This window comes from Talpa occidentalis, unplaced genomic scaffold (genome assembly GCF_014898055.3).
Source record: "Talpa occidentalis isolate TD23 unplaced genomic scaffold, MPIMG_talOcc4v2.1 talOcc4.8, whole genome shotgun sequence".
In the NCBI taxonomy this organism is placed as follows: domain Eukaryota; kingdom Metazoa; phylum Chordata; class Mammalia; order Eulipotyphla; family Talpidae; genus Talpa; species Talpa occidentalis.
Genome location: NW_023605194.1, coordinates 12743001 through 12758773, shown reverse-complemented (window position 1 = coordinate 12758773; position 15773 = coordinate 12743001).

The window sequence follows — 15773 nt, the reverse complement described above, 5'->3', positions numbered from 1 at the left end:
GTAAAGTTTATGAGGGCTCAGGTGTCTGCTGTCCGTGCAGTCCATTCAGTGATGTAGAATTCCTCCTGCCCTATGTGTGTGTTTCCCTCCCCCAAGGTATTTTACAGTTTATAGTTTCATCTGTGTGCAATTATTTAAAAACCTCTCCTTTACTATTTCTGCTAAGGATGTCTGTCTGTGTTACCCACTGTACCCTAGTTAACATTTGGCATTAAAAAAAATCACATTAAATGCTTCCTATGTGTCAAATGCAGTGCTGGGACCTGAGGCTACCCAACTGGCTGGGACCAGTGCCTGAGGTTGAGTTGCTTATAACAGCCTGTGGCTCCAACTTGTCCTCTTGGCTGAGGGCGTTGATTCTCTGGTGAAAGGAACGTTCCCCGGTCTCCTTGCACCAGCCTCAGAAGTGCCCCTCTGGCCAGGCCCTAACACTGCGACCAAGGAGAGCACAGGAAGGGAGCTCCTGAAAGTCATCACACGAGGTGAGGCCCAAGATTAATGATCACTTTAATTGCTCTTATAAAATAACATTTTTGATTCCGAAGTGAGCAAGAAAATATCCTTCCTTAAAGAGTCTCGTTTGTCCTCTTCCATTGTGAACTCTGAGATACTCCCCCAGGACGTCGCGATCGGGAGGTCGTGTCCATGCCCACAGGAAGCGTGGCCTCATGGGATGACACATTCAAAATGAAAGTTTGCATATTTATCCTTGAAATTTGGAATTTTAAATCTTCCTGCTCAATAATAATAAGAATTGTCATGAATTAGTATAAAGAATTAGAGACCTAATCAGAAGTGATTAAGTTGGGAGGGAAGAGGACAGTCTTCCATTATTATTCATGAAATAACTTTAGCATTGAATTTTTCTTCACCTAATTTCTGCTCTCGCCAGAAGATTCTGCCCATAGAACATCCTTACTCTGAGATTCATCCAGTTACCATGCTAGATAATACATACATACATACATACATACACATACATGGATGGACAAACAGATCAATCAATATGTAGATATAATGTAGCTACAGGTATAAATGTAGATAGAAACATTTTATTGAGATATAATTCACAAACCATACACTCGCCCATTTAAAGTGTATCGCTGGCTTTGATACTTTCACTGACTTTAAAATGAAAATCTATCTTCTGAGAACTTAAAAGTCACATAAAGTCATAGGAGCTGTAAGATCCCTACAATATCAATAGAACCTGAGGTGCCATCAGTGATTTCAAGGGAGACACCAGAAGTTGCAGTCAAGATAAGTCATGGGTGAATAATGTTTATGTCCCTGGGCATCCAGAGAGAAGGTAATCCATAGTCTCATCAAAGTTCCACCAAGCAGGGAGGGTCTGGCTGAGTCTGCATCAAGCAGGCACCACCCCCATCTGCTCCAGTCACGTTCTCCTGTGAATGACCTCATAAGGAATAAGCCATACCCAATATGAGAAAAGGGAATGTGGGCAGAGCAACATGTGGTCTTTTTTAATTGCTCTTGGGGAAGATCTGGCTTGGAATCTTGGAAGGGCTTGCACAGTAGACTGAAGATTGGACTATTATGAAAATAGAGTCCATGGTTATAAAGCCAAAAGTGGGGAAGCTGTACTCAGCCTTTCAATTGGAAGCTTCTGGGACAACTAACCAGTTGTCACCATAACTGTGGTTGTGGCCACTGTCAAATAAACTAAATGTTCCCAGAACATATGGGGGAACTATTGCAGAGTAGGATGAGCCCATCACCCCCCAAATCTGGGAACTATACTTCTGTTAAGTAAAACCTCCAGGCAAGTCTCCAATAGCCAGTGATTATGTAATTAAAATTTTTAAAGCTAAGTGTTCCTATTTATCTTAGGTTGACTACATCTTATTAATTTCAATCTAGTTGTATAACCTATGAATTTTAATTGTCTTACATGCAGTATTGAATAACTCTTAAACTTTGAGTCCTCTGGAAGCTTGCTAGACCCGCATCCCCATTTAAATCATCAATAAAATGCTAGACAGAATGAGGTCAAAAATAATGTCCTGGGGCATGGCATTAGAGCTCTTTCTGGCTGACACGGAATCTCAGCTTCTCACTCTGTGATATGCAGATTCAAATTAACCTCAACAATATCTGGAGAATTGGCAATGAAGTTGACTTGCTACTGGCCACCATTCTGTGTTAACCCAGAATTCCTTAAGTTGTCCACATTTCTTTTTTTTTTTTTTTTTTTTTAAAGTGTTTTTTTCTTTTTTATAGAGGCATGCTTTATTTATTTATTTGCTTGTTTGTTTGTTTTGTTTATACATGCACTGGGTACAGTCAGAAGCGCGGGAGGGTGAGAGAATTCACCAGAGCCAGAGCAGGGAACAGAGCAGGCAGACTGACGAAGTACACTGCTGAGGGGAGCAGCGGGCGGCAGGGGAGGTCTGCGCGCCATGTGGGACCCTCCTCCGGTGGCCGGGGAGCAGCCGGGGATCGAACCAGTGCCGCAGAGGCCAAGGCCAGCTTCGTAACCCAGCACTCAAACGCTGCGCCACCGGGGAGGCCCCAAGTTGTCCACATTTCTAAAGCAAGGTTTGATTCAATGGGGCCTCCTCTGGTGCGCAGGCAGTTGAGTGCAGCGCTGTGATGCTGTCTGCAGCATCTGTGGCACCAGTTTGATCCCGGCCGGCCAGCGAGGGTCCCACATGGTGCGGCAGACCTCTCCTGTCTCGCCCGCTGCTCCCCTCAGCAGTGTATTTTGTCAGTCTGCCTGTTCTGTTTCCTGCTCTGTCTCTGGTGAATCCTCTCACCCTCCCGCGCATCTGGCCTGTACCCCAGTTCTTGTATAAATAAACAAACAAACAAACAAATAAATAAATCTTTTTAAACAAAAAAGATTTGATCCAATGGTAAATTGATTTCCAAAAAGAGAGCCAAAACTATTCAACGGTGCTGGGTCAACTGGATAACCACATACAAAGAAATGAAGCTCAGATGTAAAATAAAAAATTAGTACACAGTGAATCAGAAACCTAAGTATAAAATCTAAATCTATAAAACTCCTAGAAGAAAACACAGGCGTTAAGTCTTTGTGACCTTGAATTAAGTAATGGAGTCTTAGAAATGATCCCAAAATCGTAAGCCACAAAGAAAATAGTTTTTAATTTAACTTCATAAAAATTATTAAATTTTTTTAAACATTTTTATTTTTATTTATTTATATTTTTTAGATTTATTTATTTATTTATTCAAGCACTGGGTACAGTCAGAAACGCGGGAGGGTGAGAGAATTCACCAGAGCCAGAGCTGGGAGCAGAGCAAGCAGACTGACGAAATACACTGCTGAGGGGAGCAGCGGGTGGCAGGAGAGGTCTGTGTGCCATGTGGGACCCTCGCCCAGCGGTGGGGGATCGAACCGGTGCTGCAGAGGCTGCGGGCAGCTTCGCAACCCTGCGCTCAACCACTGTGCCACCGGGGAGGCCCAAAATTATTAAATTTTTGTTCTTCAAAGGACAACCTACTCAATGGGAGAAAATTTTGCAAATCATGTTGTAAAAAAGAATGTACTGAAGAAATGTACCTACATGGTACATGAAGAAATGTACTGAAACATGGCGCTGTTTGTATGAACTTTGAAAATATTTGCCTTGTGAAGGAAGCCAGTTACAAAAGGAAGGCCACATATTGTATGACTCCATTTTGGGGAAGTATCCAGAACAGCCAAATCTATTGAGGCAGAAAGTAGATGAGTGGCTTCCTGGTCCACAGAGAAGGGAAAATAGGAAATGACTGCTAATGAACACAGGGTTTCTTTTTGAGGTGCCAAAAAGGACACCTAGACACGTGATTCTCAGCTCCCAGTACAGCCCTGCTGAGTCCGAATTTGCACTCCAGCAAAACCCCAGTGACTCACGAATGCATGAAGGTTTGAGGCATACTTTCTAGCACAGAGAAAACAAACTGTCACATGGGCAGTTTTTAAACATTATGGATGCCTCCTCCCACGCCCAGAGTCTGTTCCCCTTGCTCCCGGGGGTGGCCTGGATTACAAAGCTCCCCAGATAACACTAATGAAAAGCCAAGTTCAAAAACTACAGAGAGACACAATGACCTCCATTCCCTGTGTGAAGAAAATATTCATATGAAAACTGTGTCCATGCAGGAAGTCAAGTCCCAGCATCGCCCTCCTAAAGGCTCAAGGAGCAGCATTATTTTGTAAAGGTCTGTTTCTGGACCAGAGATTCAAAACCAATCAATGTGTTTTTAACTGTCATGTGGAGCTACTTAACTCTGCCTCTGGGTGGTTTAATTTTTCCCAGCTAGGTTCAAGCTGAATATAGCAGTAAAAGGAATCCCAGAGGCCACAGGGTCTGCACACCTGCCTTTACAGATGAGGAAACTGAGGCACCAAGAGAATTGGGTTTCCAAGCATATCCACGCACCTGAACTCCAAGCTGCCGATTTCCCAGGCAGTCCCTTTCCACCACACCAGCCTCTTGGGTGAAGGGTGCTGATGAGGACTTATGTTCAAATGAGCACCTGGTCAAAAGTTCATCACCAAAATGTTCATTATTAATAACGAGTTTAAAAGCTTCAAAGCCAATCTGGTGCCCGTGGCTCCAGTGAAGGTCATTTCTTCAGTTTGTTCTCATCTAATTATGGGTAGGTACAGTAATTGGAAACAGGCTATCTCCGATGAGCGGGTCTTCAGGAAATGGAAACCTCTAATACAATTGTGCCTGGGAAGTCTCAGCCTCCGCCCTCACGTACAGCTGGAGTTCTTGCAAGGCCTGCCCTGGGGAGAAGGAAAGGAGTGGGAAAAGCAGGCTGAAAAGACAAGATTACAGGGCTGGGAGAGTTATGGTCCCACCAGGCAGGCTGAGCGCCGGCTCCTGGGCCCTGGGGGCTCGGGCTGGGGATCTGGTTATGTGGGATCTGCCTGGCTGTGGCTGCAGCGGTCTTAAAACCACGTGTAGGAACTGAGCTGAATGGTCCATTAACCTTACCCCCTTAATCCTTGCATCCATTCTAGGAGCTAGATATGCCTCTCTGACAGAGAAGGAAACGGAGGCTTCTGGTGGGTTGAGTCACCTGCTCTTAGTCCCACAGACAGAGGCACCAGGCATCAGGATGGGGGTGCAAATGCTTGTGAGCCCAGAGTGCTCGGGTCCTCTCTGCTACACTACTTATCCCTTCCGGTTACTGCAGCCTCAGCTCTGTCTGGGCCCAGCCTGATCCTTGCAAGTGGAGATTAGCAGATGCACCAGGCTCTCCGGGAACAGAAGAGCAGATGCCCATCAGAGGAAAGTGGACGCTGGAAGGAAGACAATGGCACACACAGGAGTGAAAACATGTGCCTCTCACCGCTGGGGATGCCAGCAACGTGCCTTTAGCTGACCGGGAACTGCCAACTGGCATCTGCTGTGGGCGTGTTCACTGCACTGGGCCGAGGGCCACCCACCATGTGTGCCATCTGGCCTTCCAGGCCCAGAGACTGCACCATCATTTGCAGCTAAGCATGAGCTGAGCAGGTCTCCAGTGGATACCATTTAACAAGTTCAGAGCTCAGAGTTTCCCAAGATGGGTTGCTGGAAGCCCCGCGTCTGGGTGCCAGACGTTCTGCAAAGCCAGCTGCAGGAGGTTTCTCATGGTTTCCATCAGCTTTGTTAACAGGACCTGATCTGTCCAGGCTTTTTCCATCTGGTGCCCACCAGCTGGACTGTTGGTCGCTAGGGCATTGGCTTATCAATCTCTCTCTCTCTTCTTTCTCATCTCTGCGTTGTTATTCCAAGCCATCTTCCTCATCTGTGCCAAGCCCCATACCCCATTTTACCCGTGTTTTGTTTCCATTTTCAAGCCCAACCTTCAATTTTCATCAGCCACGAGTAAAACATACTCTTTGGTCTGATCAGGATGGTAGGATACCATCAGCTAATTCAGGTCAGCCCTCCTTTTACCTGAGGCTACACAGAAGATTCCAGAAGGCCTGTTCAGTGCTGAGGTTTGGGAGGAGGAGGAGGGGGGAATGGCCATCTGGACGTTGATGTCTTTTGTCCATGCCAGTAAGTGCCGAGTCACCCCTTTCCTGCTCTGGAGTCCCCTTTTGGCGTAATGACCCCCTAGAACCACCTGCTGCTCCTTTTTCCCATTGGGGCTGAGGATAGACTGAGGCTGCCCAGGATCTTGCTCATTAGGACTTCTCAGAAAGCCACTTCTTCCCTAAGATCCTGCTGCCTCTTTGGAAAACAGACGCACATGGCCTCTGCCCTCAGTTCCCACAAGCAAGGAGTGTCGCTGCCCCCCCACACCCCCCCACACCCTCCACCCCCGCCGGGCTCCGCTGGGGAACAGGGAGCCACGTTGCTCTCCCCAGCCACAGGTCCCCTGCCTCCCCTCCAACTCGCTCCCTGCCTGCAGCCTGGGATTCTCTCCTGGTCAGGAAGAGGAATAGGAAAATGTTCCAGCTTCTGTAATGGTTTCCCTGTGAGATGAGCTCTTTCTGTTCCTGGCAGGGGCCAGACCATTGACCCTCAAAAGCCAGGAGGAGGGCCTCCCTGGTGGTGCAGCGGTTGAGCGTTGGGGTGCGAAGCTGCTCACAGCCTCTGTGGCGCCGGTTCGATCCCCGGCTGCTCCCCGGCCACCGGAGGAGGGTCCTGCATGGCGCGCAGACCTCTCCTGCTGCCCGCTGCTCCCCTCAGCAGTGTCCTTCGGTCCTTCTGCCTGCTCTGCTCCCTGCTCTGGCTCTGGTGAATTCTCTCACCCTCCCGCGCTTCTGACTGTACCCAGTGCTTATGTAAATTATGTATTATGTGTAAATAAATAAATAATGTATAAATAAATAAATAAATAAATCTTAAAAAATAATTGAAAAAACAAGCCAGGAGGAGAGTTTCCGGCTACCTTTCCTGGAAGCAGAGGGAGGGATCCGAGAAAGACAGCGCTGGCAAGGGCGGACAGGCCAAGAAGGAAACCAATAGCCATGATCAATTGATATTTTTTTTTAACTCTGATCCTACCATGGGGGAAAAATAGGCTCCGAAGCTGTGGGATCTCCCCGAAGGACATAGAGCAAATGCTTGAGGCAGAAATTAGCACGAAGGATGCGAGCATGGGAGGAAACGCAGACATGGCTTTTAACCAGTGAGTCCCGCTGTGACTCAATCATCTGATCTCACAAGGGCTCTCTGGCTTTAACCAAAGTCCCGGACAATTATTAGATGGTCAAGCTATACTCTTTGGAAACCGTTTTGCAGATGAAGACAGAGGCCCACAGGGAACAGGCTGTCCTGGTTAGTTATAACTTATAATCTCCCTATTCCCAAGAAACTGAGGCTTCTCAGAACAAATCCATGCATCAGGGCTCTACCGTGGTGCTGGCTCAGGGTTTCTTCCTCCAGAAGCCTCCTACTGTCTACCCTCCGCCCTGTCCGCTCCGGGGAAGGGAAAGTGTCACCCTTTCTTCCCAGCTAGAGCTGTTCATTCCCAAAACTTACCCAGGAGGCCATCAGGGTTGGGAAAGAGTGGTGCCCAAAAGCAGGAGGTGTGGAAACCCAATCAGCATCCAGCTGTCCCCCAGGGGTTCACACAAGAGTTTGGGGCAAGTAGGCTAAAGACAACCCACAAACAACGCTAACCTGACCCTACCTACCTGATTAGCAGCAATGCAGCGGGTGGAGGCTGGCGGGAGGCTGCAGGGGCATGGCCCGGCGGGCCTGTGAGCTGCAGGCGTCTGTAGGCCAGAGAGGGTTCCAAGCAGAGCACTGACATCATTGGAGCGACTTTCATCTTGAAAGCATCACCCCTTTTAAGCTGCTTTGGAAATGCGGGCTGTATGGGAAGCAGAGAGGCCGATGGGAAGGCTTCTCTCAGGAGCCTGTGGTGGGGAGGCCCGGGAGGCAGAGGCAATGGGCATCAGGACACAAGGCGGAGATAAAGCCTAGTAGGCGGGTTGGGCATTTGGGGGCGGAAATGTTCCAAGATGCTGGCAGCTTTCTGAGCTGGGCAGTGGCGGGAGCACGGGCTCCGAGGACTGCTTAGCTCTGAGATGCTCCATTTCTATAAACAAGGGAGGGAGACAAGAGGGCCCGGCGATGAGATAGGTCACAAAGTTGCTGAAGCCACTGGCTGTCCGTAGCATCCTCCAGCTTAACGCAGCATCTACTCTGTGCCCAGCACAAAGTCACGTTCTGAGGCCCTGTCTGGACGGGCAGGCGGCCTAATGAGAGGTGAGGACAGGTGAGCAAGGTCCTGGCCACAGGCGTCTCTGTGCTCTGGAGGCAGAGCCCCCCACGGAGTCCAGATCAAAGAATCCAAAGGATAATGCAGCAGAAGCAAAGGCCGCAGACAGACGGAAGTGACCTGCCAGCATTGGCTAGGTTGGCTGGGCAGTTTTTAAAAAGTTTGATGTTCAAATAAAACAGAACTGTCACTTTTATTAATGTTATGTAAAAGCCGGGCCAGATCGAGTGATTTAAATGCCAGCCTGCCAGCAAGCGTGGGGTGGAAGGGTGTGTCTCTGCTTGGAGTTCACTGGTTTTCTAAGAGGAGAGGCCTCGGGAAGGCAGGAACCACACAGCCCTGGACTCCAACCTGCCCTAAGCCTGGGAAAGTCACCTGGCCACCCCGGCCTCCTCTGTAACTTGGACTTGGACAGAAGCTCCCTGGGGCCTGGTCTTGCTGGGACTGCAAATCCTCTCTGTTGGATGATGTCACTCACTGACCCAGAGGGTCAGTGTCTTGTGTCAATTCCGATCACTGCCCTCTGGGGGACCCATAAATCACAGCACAGAGGCTGAAAGGCCATTCCTGCATGAAGTCTTCAGCAGACAGAGCCTCATTCTGTCCTCTTGGTGGGGGGTCACCACCCCGAGTTACAGTGAAATAGAGCTGGCACTGACCCTCCTCCATCAACACATTTTTTTTTTTTAAGATTTATTGATTATTTATACAAGCACTGGGTACAGCCCAGAGGTGCGGGACAGTGAGAGAATTCACCCGAGACAGAGCAGGGAGCAAAACAGGCAGAAGGACCGAAATAGACAGCTGAGGGGAGCAGTGGGCAAGACAGGAGGGGTCTGCCACGCCATGTGGGAATCTCCCTGGTTGGCCGGGAATTGAACCTGCACTGCAGAGGCTGAAGACAGCTTCACAGTGCTGTGCTCAACCCGCTGCGCCACCTCTTACCCCAGAGACCGTGGGAGGGGTCATTTCTGATCTGTCCCGAAATTCACAGACATCTCTTCCTCTCCACACCCTCTGACCCTGCACTTGACCTTTTGCATGGGCTGGTCCCATGAGACATTCTCACCTGCACCTATTGGGTCATTTGGCCACCAGGTATTTACAAAGCACCTATCATGTGCCAGACACAGGATGATGAGCTGGGGTCCAGGACAGACGAGACAGACATGTTGCCCGCCAGGAGCCACAACTTGCTAAGGAAATATCAGGGCTATCTAATATTATAAGCTGTGATGAGGGCCAAGTGAGAGGCTCCCCAAGCCTCTCCCAGTCCTCATCTGTTTCCAGGGCAACCTCCCCTGCCAGGGCCCTCTGGCTGGGCATTGGGGGATCATTGCCCTGCAGCTTCTGTGTCAATCTGCCCCCTCCACACACAGGACTTCAGGGTAGAAGCAGAGGCTCCTCTCCTGGCAGGGAACTGGCACATGTCGTCAGTAAAAGGGCACTGGATGATGGCAGGGAGCTGGGAGAGAATGCTGGGTCCTCAGAGGCCTCAAGGGATGACCTCATATCAAAATATGGGGTGACAGAAGGAGAAAGCAGGGGGAATCTGCAGTGCAGACATCACGAGGATCCTGTCCATGCTGAAGCCTTCTTTGAGGTGGCATGCCCAGGGGACTGGCTTGAGAATGGAGACACTTACTATTTGCTCCCTGACTGCTCTTTGACGAGTAGCCCTGAAGTAGTTTAATAATCTTGAGAGAAGCCGGTGATCGCTGGGGAGCAGCGGCCTCGGGAAGTGGCCACAGAGGAGAGACTGGCCGAGAGACACACGCAGGTGTGTTGCACACAGAGGTGCACGCAGACCCGCGCCCAGAATGCACACACAGTGCTCATTTTAAGATGCCGTCCCTACAAAACTCAAAGTTAAATTTGATCGAGACTCCAGATCCACATTCCTGACCATGAAAAACATCAGGGGCGGGGAGCTTGTTAATAAGCCCTGAAGCTGCTCCGAGGCAGAGCAGGAAACCACAGGATGACCAACCAGATTTCTTGCAAGGAGGCGAGCAAGGGAGAGACAAACTACAGCTCAGGAGGAATTTGCAAATTGCAAGACTTGCAACGCCCGGCTCTCACCTGGGCCCTGACTTGAACAAACCAATTGTTTTTTTTTTTAAAAAAAACGAGGCCGCTGTGCACCGCCGGGCACCGCCGCTGCTGTTTCTAGGTGTGACAATGCTACTGTGATTATGTTTTTTTAAAAAGAGTCATTATCCTTCAGAGCTGCCTCCTGAAATATTTATGGATGGAATGATAGAATGGCAGGGATTTGCTTTGAAACCATCCAGAGGCGGGTGAGTGGAGAAGGGAGAGAAGAAACAGAGCGTCCTAGGCTGGCAGTGGCTTTGTTAGGCCGGTGCTCACTTTTGCACGTATTTGACATTTTCTGTGATGGGCAGGAGATACTTTTTCAAGGAGAACCCTTCTCCAGTAGAATCCAGCTCAGCCACTGCCCAGCTGGGGCCCGGTGGCTCCCGCCTCTCCGGGAGCTCCGGGTTCCTGGGGGTAAGGAGTCCTGGCGGGCTCCAGCGAGAGCTGGGGCACAGTCACTTCTGTTCCCTGCGTGTTGTTGGCTAGTGTGCACGCTGCTTCCTTTGGGACATTCTCCAGGGAGCATCAGGTCGCGGCATTATCCTCCACCAGGTCTCCACGCCTTGGTTTTCTCGAAAAAGACTAGCCACCCCAATCAGCCCAGGTGAGTCCCCTCTCAGGGTTACCCTGCCGGGGCCATCTTGGAGCATTGACCAGCTTTATGTTGCAATGGCCATTGACTTGTCTATTCTCTTCTAGAGTCTGAGCTGCCATTGAGCCAGCTTGCAGTAAGCTGTTGGTGTTTAACCAACTGACTAAATGAACTCTAAGTCCCAGCCTTCAGTGTCCACTGTGGAGAAAGAACTCTGAAGGTCAGGATGCAGTGATCCACCCTCTGAGCTTTGCTCTGTGGGCTTTGCTGTGTGGCCTAGCCAAGATGAGCAACCTCTGGGAGTCCCCTTCTCTATAAAGTCAAAATGTTACGCAGAGGGATGGGAGCCTGGCCTTTGCCCACCACTCCTGGTTTCTGGTAACCCCGCATTGGTAACCATCCTCATCGGCTGGGGTCAAGAGTGGCACAGACACCCAGCCCACAGGGCTCCCCCGCAGCTGTCACTTTCAAGGCATCACCACATCCACCTGCCAGTCTCCCCCTTTCTGAGACGCCCCTTCCCCCGGCACCCTGAGTTCTGCACAGGCTCTGCATGAGCCTCAGACTCCAGGCAATCTCTGTCACCAGGCTCTCAAGATGATGGAAATCGCCTGCCAATAGCATTTAAAACCAAGTATATTAACATTTCAGACAGGCACATTACACAACTAACCCAATGAGGGATTATGTGCAGACAGGAGAAATGGCTGCTCGAGACCAGCAAATACCAGAGCCCTCCAGCTGCCAGAACAGAAGCTGTTCCACTGGGAGAGGAAAACGCAGGCAGCCCATGTGTCTATAACCCATGCTGTAAAGTCAGGAAAACTGCGCGGAACGTGGCTCAGCCCACACCCAGGTTAGCAGCGTCAGTGGTGGGAATAGCGCCAGTCCAACCCTCTGCAGACCGTGTCCTTGCAGCCGTTGGGGCGCCCAGGTCCCAGAAACTCTGGGTGCCAAGCCCAGAATGGTCTGTCTCCCTGGCTCCTTCAGACAGCTTGGCTCCAGGGGGTAAAGACCGCAAGGCTTTCTGGCCTAGAGCAGCTCAGAGGAGAGGACTTGGGAGCTGGGAGCAGAGTGGCCTGGTGGGTTAGTTTCCTGATTCTAGAATAGTGGCAGGTCCAGGTGCATGCAGGGCCTCTGGCCTGGATGCTGATCCTCCAAATCCTCCTCCACGTACCCACCTCCTCCTCCTCTGCTGGGTCCTCACCTACTGCGCTCCCTCCTCCCCGTGCTGCCTCCTCCCACCCTCAGTATCTCCAGTCTTTCAGCTGCTTCTGAACCTCATCCTACAGGACCCACTGAGCCCCGTCTATACCACCTTCTCACCAGCTCATTGTCCCTATGGGTGCCACCACCACCCAACCCAGCAGCTGGCAGGAAGCCAACGCCCAGTAAGCACAGAGGTCTGATGAGCTCCTCTGAGTGCGGCATCCAGCAAGGTTCCGAAGGGCAGAGCAACCAGGACAGACGCGCCACATACAGGGTCTCCTTCCTGGGAACTCGCCCTGTAGGGAGGAGGCCCCTGGTCCCGCAGGCTCCTGGGCAGGCAGAACCTACACGGGGCCAGCTCAGGGGGCACCTCTGATGCTCATCACAACAGCCCAGAGCCCCAGGGAACCAGCCAGAAGTTTCCACTCCCAAGGCTCTTGCTCACAATGGTAGAGCCAAAGTTGTCTGGGGATACACAAGGAAACAGCACCACGTTTGAGGTGCAAAGGGGAAGAGAGGGAAATGGGTTGTGAGGCAGCAGTTTCAGGCACTGTGGTATTTCTGAGATCGCTGGGATACACCCCAAAACCTCTCCCACTAACAGCTGCCTTTGAAGCCAGCACCAGCAACTCCAGGCGCCACCGAAGGGTGCTGGCGCCCTCTAGTGGATGAAAGGGTCACTGGTCTTAAGGTGCCCCAACCAGATGGGCTGGAGCAACCTGCCCACCCAGAGCTAGTCCAGGGCAAACCCAAGGTGCCCGACTTGCCTTCCAGCCCAGGTTCCTACCCCTGTGCCTGCTTGGCAAGTCCCTCTTCCCACGGTTCCCAGACACAAAGTTCTGTGTCCTCCCTACAGCAGGTGTCAGCAGCAAGGGGTCCTGCCTCAGTCCCATCCCATCTCCAACACCGTCACATCTTCATTCTTGTTTTTCCCCCGGCCACCCCGGGAAAGACCTTCTTAGGGACACAGTGATGAATCAAGCCCAGTCCCTGCCTGCAAGTTCTGGTCCGTACATAAATGTCAAGCCAAGTTCCCAGGACACGCTGCCCCTCCTGTGTCCACACGGAGGTCCAGGGGGCCCTGCTCCCACCCTTGCCTTGGCCAGAACCCACTCCGAGCCTCCCCAGCACAGCTGCCTGCTTCTCGGCCTTAAACTGCATCTTGCCGGGAGAAGACACCCCCAGCCACACCCCGGTGAGGCTCTCCCTCAGCACCCCAATGTTCCGTCTGCTGTACGCTCAATCCGTGTTTACTTACACCCCTTTGCTCCTGTCTGGCCTATTCACCAGCTTGGAGGGAAGCTCTGTGAGGACTGTCGGCGTGTCTATGCCAGCACCACTGCTGTGGTAGGTGCTGACTGAAGGCTGGAAAGACAGGACAGGAGGCCCCAGGCCCAGGGTAGATGCCTGAGGTACAGACGGAGCCGCCCTCCCTCCCAGATGATGCAAGGGTCGGGGATGGAAGACCCAAGGGGGCAGGACTGAGGCCAGCAGCGAGGCCAAGGAGGGTCGGTGGCGCTGAAGGACTGGGTGAGGCAGGGAGGTTGTAAACAGAGGGGCAGAAAGGTTCCTGGAAGATGGACTGCAGAGGGCGAGGGAGAAGAGCCAGCCCTGAGGACGGCAGGGATGAGGCGCTGACTGAGACTGAGGCAGAGGTGGCAGGGCCTGCATGGTCCAGGATGGCTGCTGCAGGCACCTCCTGTTGGCTTCTTTGTTCCAGCAGGACATGGAGAAGAGGGAGACAGCAGCCTGGAGCCCCTTAGAGCCCATCCCTCCCCAGGCCTATCTGACCCTCCCTCCCTCCCTCCCTCCCTCCCTTTCCGCCACTTGGAGGTTCTCTCCTGAGGGCTCCTTTGTGGAAGACAAGGAGAAATCGCCTTGCTAAGAAGCTACAAACACACATGTCCCCTGGGCTGGGCTGTGGCCCTGACTTGTTTCCAGCCTGAGCTGGAAGCCCTTGGTGAAGTTCCAGCGCCACCTCGTGGCCGGAGCTGGACAGCGCGGGGTGGCCACACCCTGCCCTGGCAGAGGAGGGAGGTGGTTCAGGCAAAGGCAACTGGGAAAGTTTCTGACCACTGGGAGGCTGAGGGGACCCGGCAAGCGTCAGGCTCTGACCTAGACAGGACTGCTGCAGGGGCGGCTAGTCTACGCTTGTAGCTTGCATAGTTTGCAGAGAGGGAGCACCTGGAAAGGCTGGGCCAGGGAGTGTGTGGGCAGCAGACGCAGCCAGGGCAGAGCATCCTGCTGAAAGGTTTGTGAGTCACCTGGAAAGGGGCAGCGCCTCAGCTGAACTAACGCTCACAAAGTGTTTACTGTGTGCCAGGCTCGGTAAACGCTGAGTGAATGGTCGTGGCTACATCGAGGCTCCCTTTTAGTGTGGGTGATTAATCAGGAGACAGGAGGCTGGCTAGTCAGCAAGGAGCTGGGATTTGAACCCAGGGACCCTCTGCCAGCTTCTGAGCGCTGAATCACAAGGCTCTAAGCACCCTGAGGTAGTTGAGTCACAAAAACAGCTAACCCAGAGGCCCCAGACTCTCACACTTCCCCCAAAGCGTTCAAAACCAGCTGGCTGGCAGCTGAGCACCCAGTACCCAGGACAGCCAGGGAGTGGACTCGCCTGTGATTAAGGGTGTCACGCCCTATTTCCATCAGTCCGAGGCCCAGGCCTGTGATGGGCCCACCTGCAGCACTGGGGCAGCCCTCCAGCCACGCCTGAGGCGCTTCCTCCCAGTTGGGCCATTTTAACTCCTAAGATCAAGAGTGGTCCTGGGAGGCCGACTTGGTCTTTGGGGGTAACCATAGAGCCCCATCCCTCTCCTTCCTCCCTCTTCCCTCATCAGTATCCCACCCCAAATGTGGAGACCACGGGGACTTACCGTACCCAAATTACCCTGGGGAAGAAACTCAAGGAGGAGGAAACCCAGTTCCATTTGCTAAGAAGAGCCGAGAGTGGGTCTTTGAGCCCCAGGTTGAAGCCTTCCCCAGTCTTCCAGCCCCCGTGTCCCCGCTGTCAAATGGGGCTCAGCGAGCTGTGCCTGTGAAGCTGTTCCTCAGCGCTGGCAAGGAGTTCAGCCTCCGTAAGTATTCCTGTGTTCTCCCCCTAAAGAAACAAATTGCTCAGCTGCAGACTCGGATGGCTTTCTCTTTTCCATTTTTAAATAAAAACGTGCGTGTAGTCATTGCTCTCTTTTTTGGATAACACCAAAACTGCAAACCCAATGATTCAATGACCCCGACCCTTGGCCTCTGAACCCGGGGACGGTGGAGGGGGGTTGCCATCTAAATGACCTCTCATCATTAAGCCCATTGCCCTGAGTAGAAGACAGGTCCAGTGCTGACAGGTCTTCCAAGACTTTTCACAAAACCTAGAATTCACTAGCATTTCAATTCAAAATTCAATTCAATTAAAAAAAAAAAAACAATTCACTAGAATTTTAGATTTTAGAAAATCTTCTGACTTTTTAAACATCGACTCCATTTCTAATGACTCCTGTTCCTACAATCTGGGTCTCGCCCTGTCCACCAGGCCCACCTAAAGATGAACGCCTTCATGAGCTCCCCTCAGTGGCCATCCAGATCTCCCACAGTGGTTTCCATAGTGGCCAAGACCAGCTACACAGTGTCACCAGGTCCCTGTCCTTGGAGAAGGGCCCGTGACCCAGGAGACAGT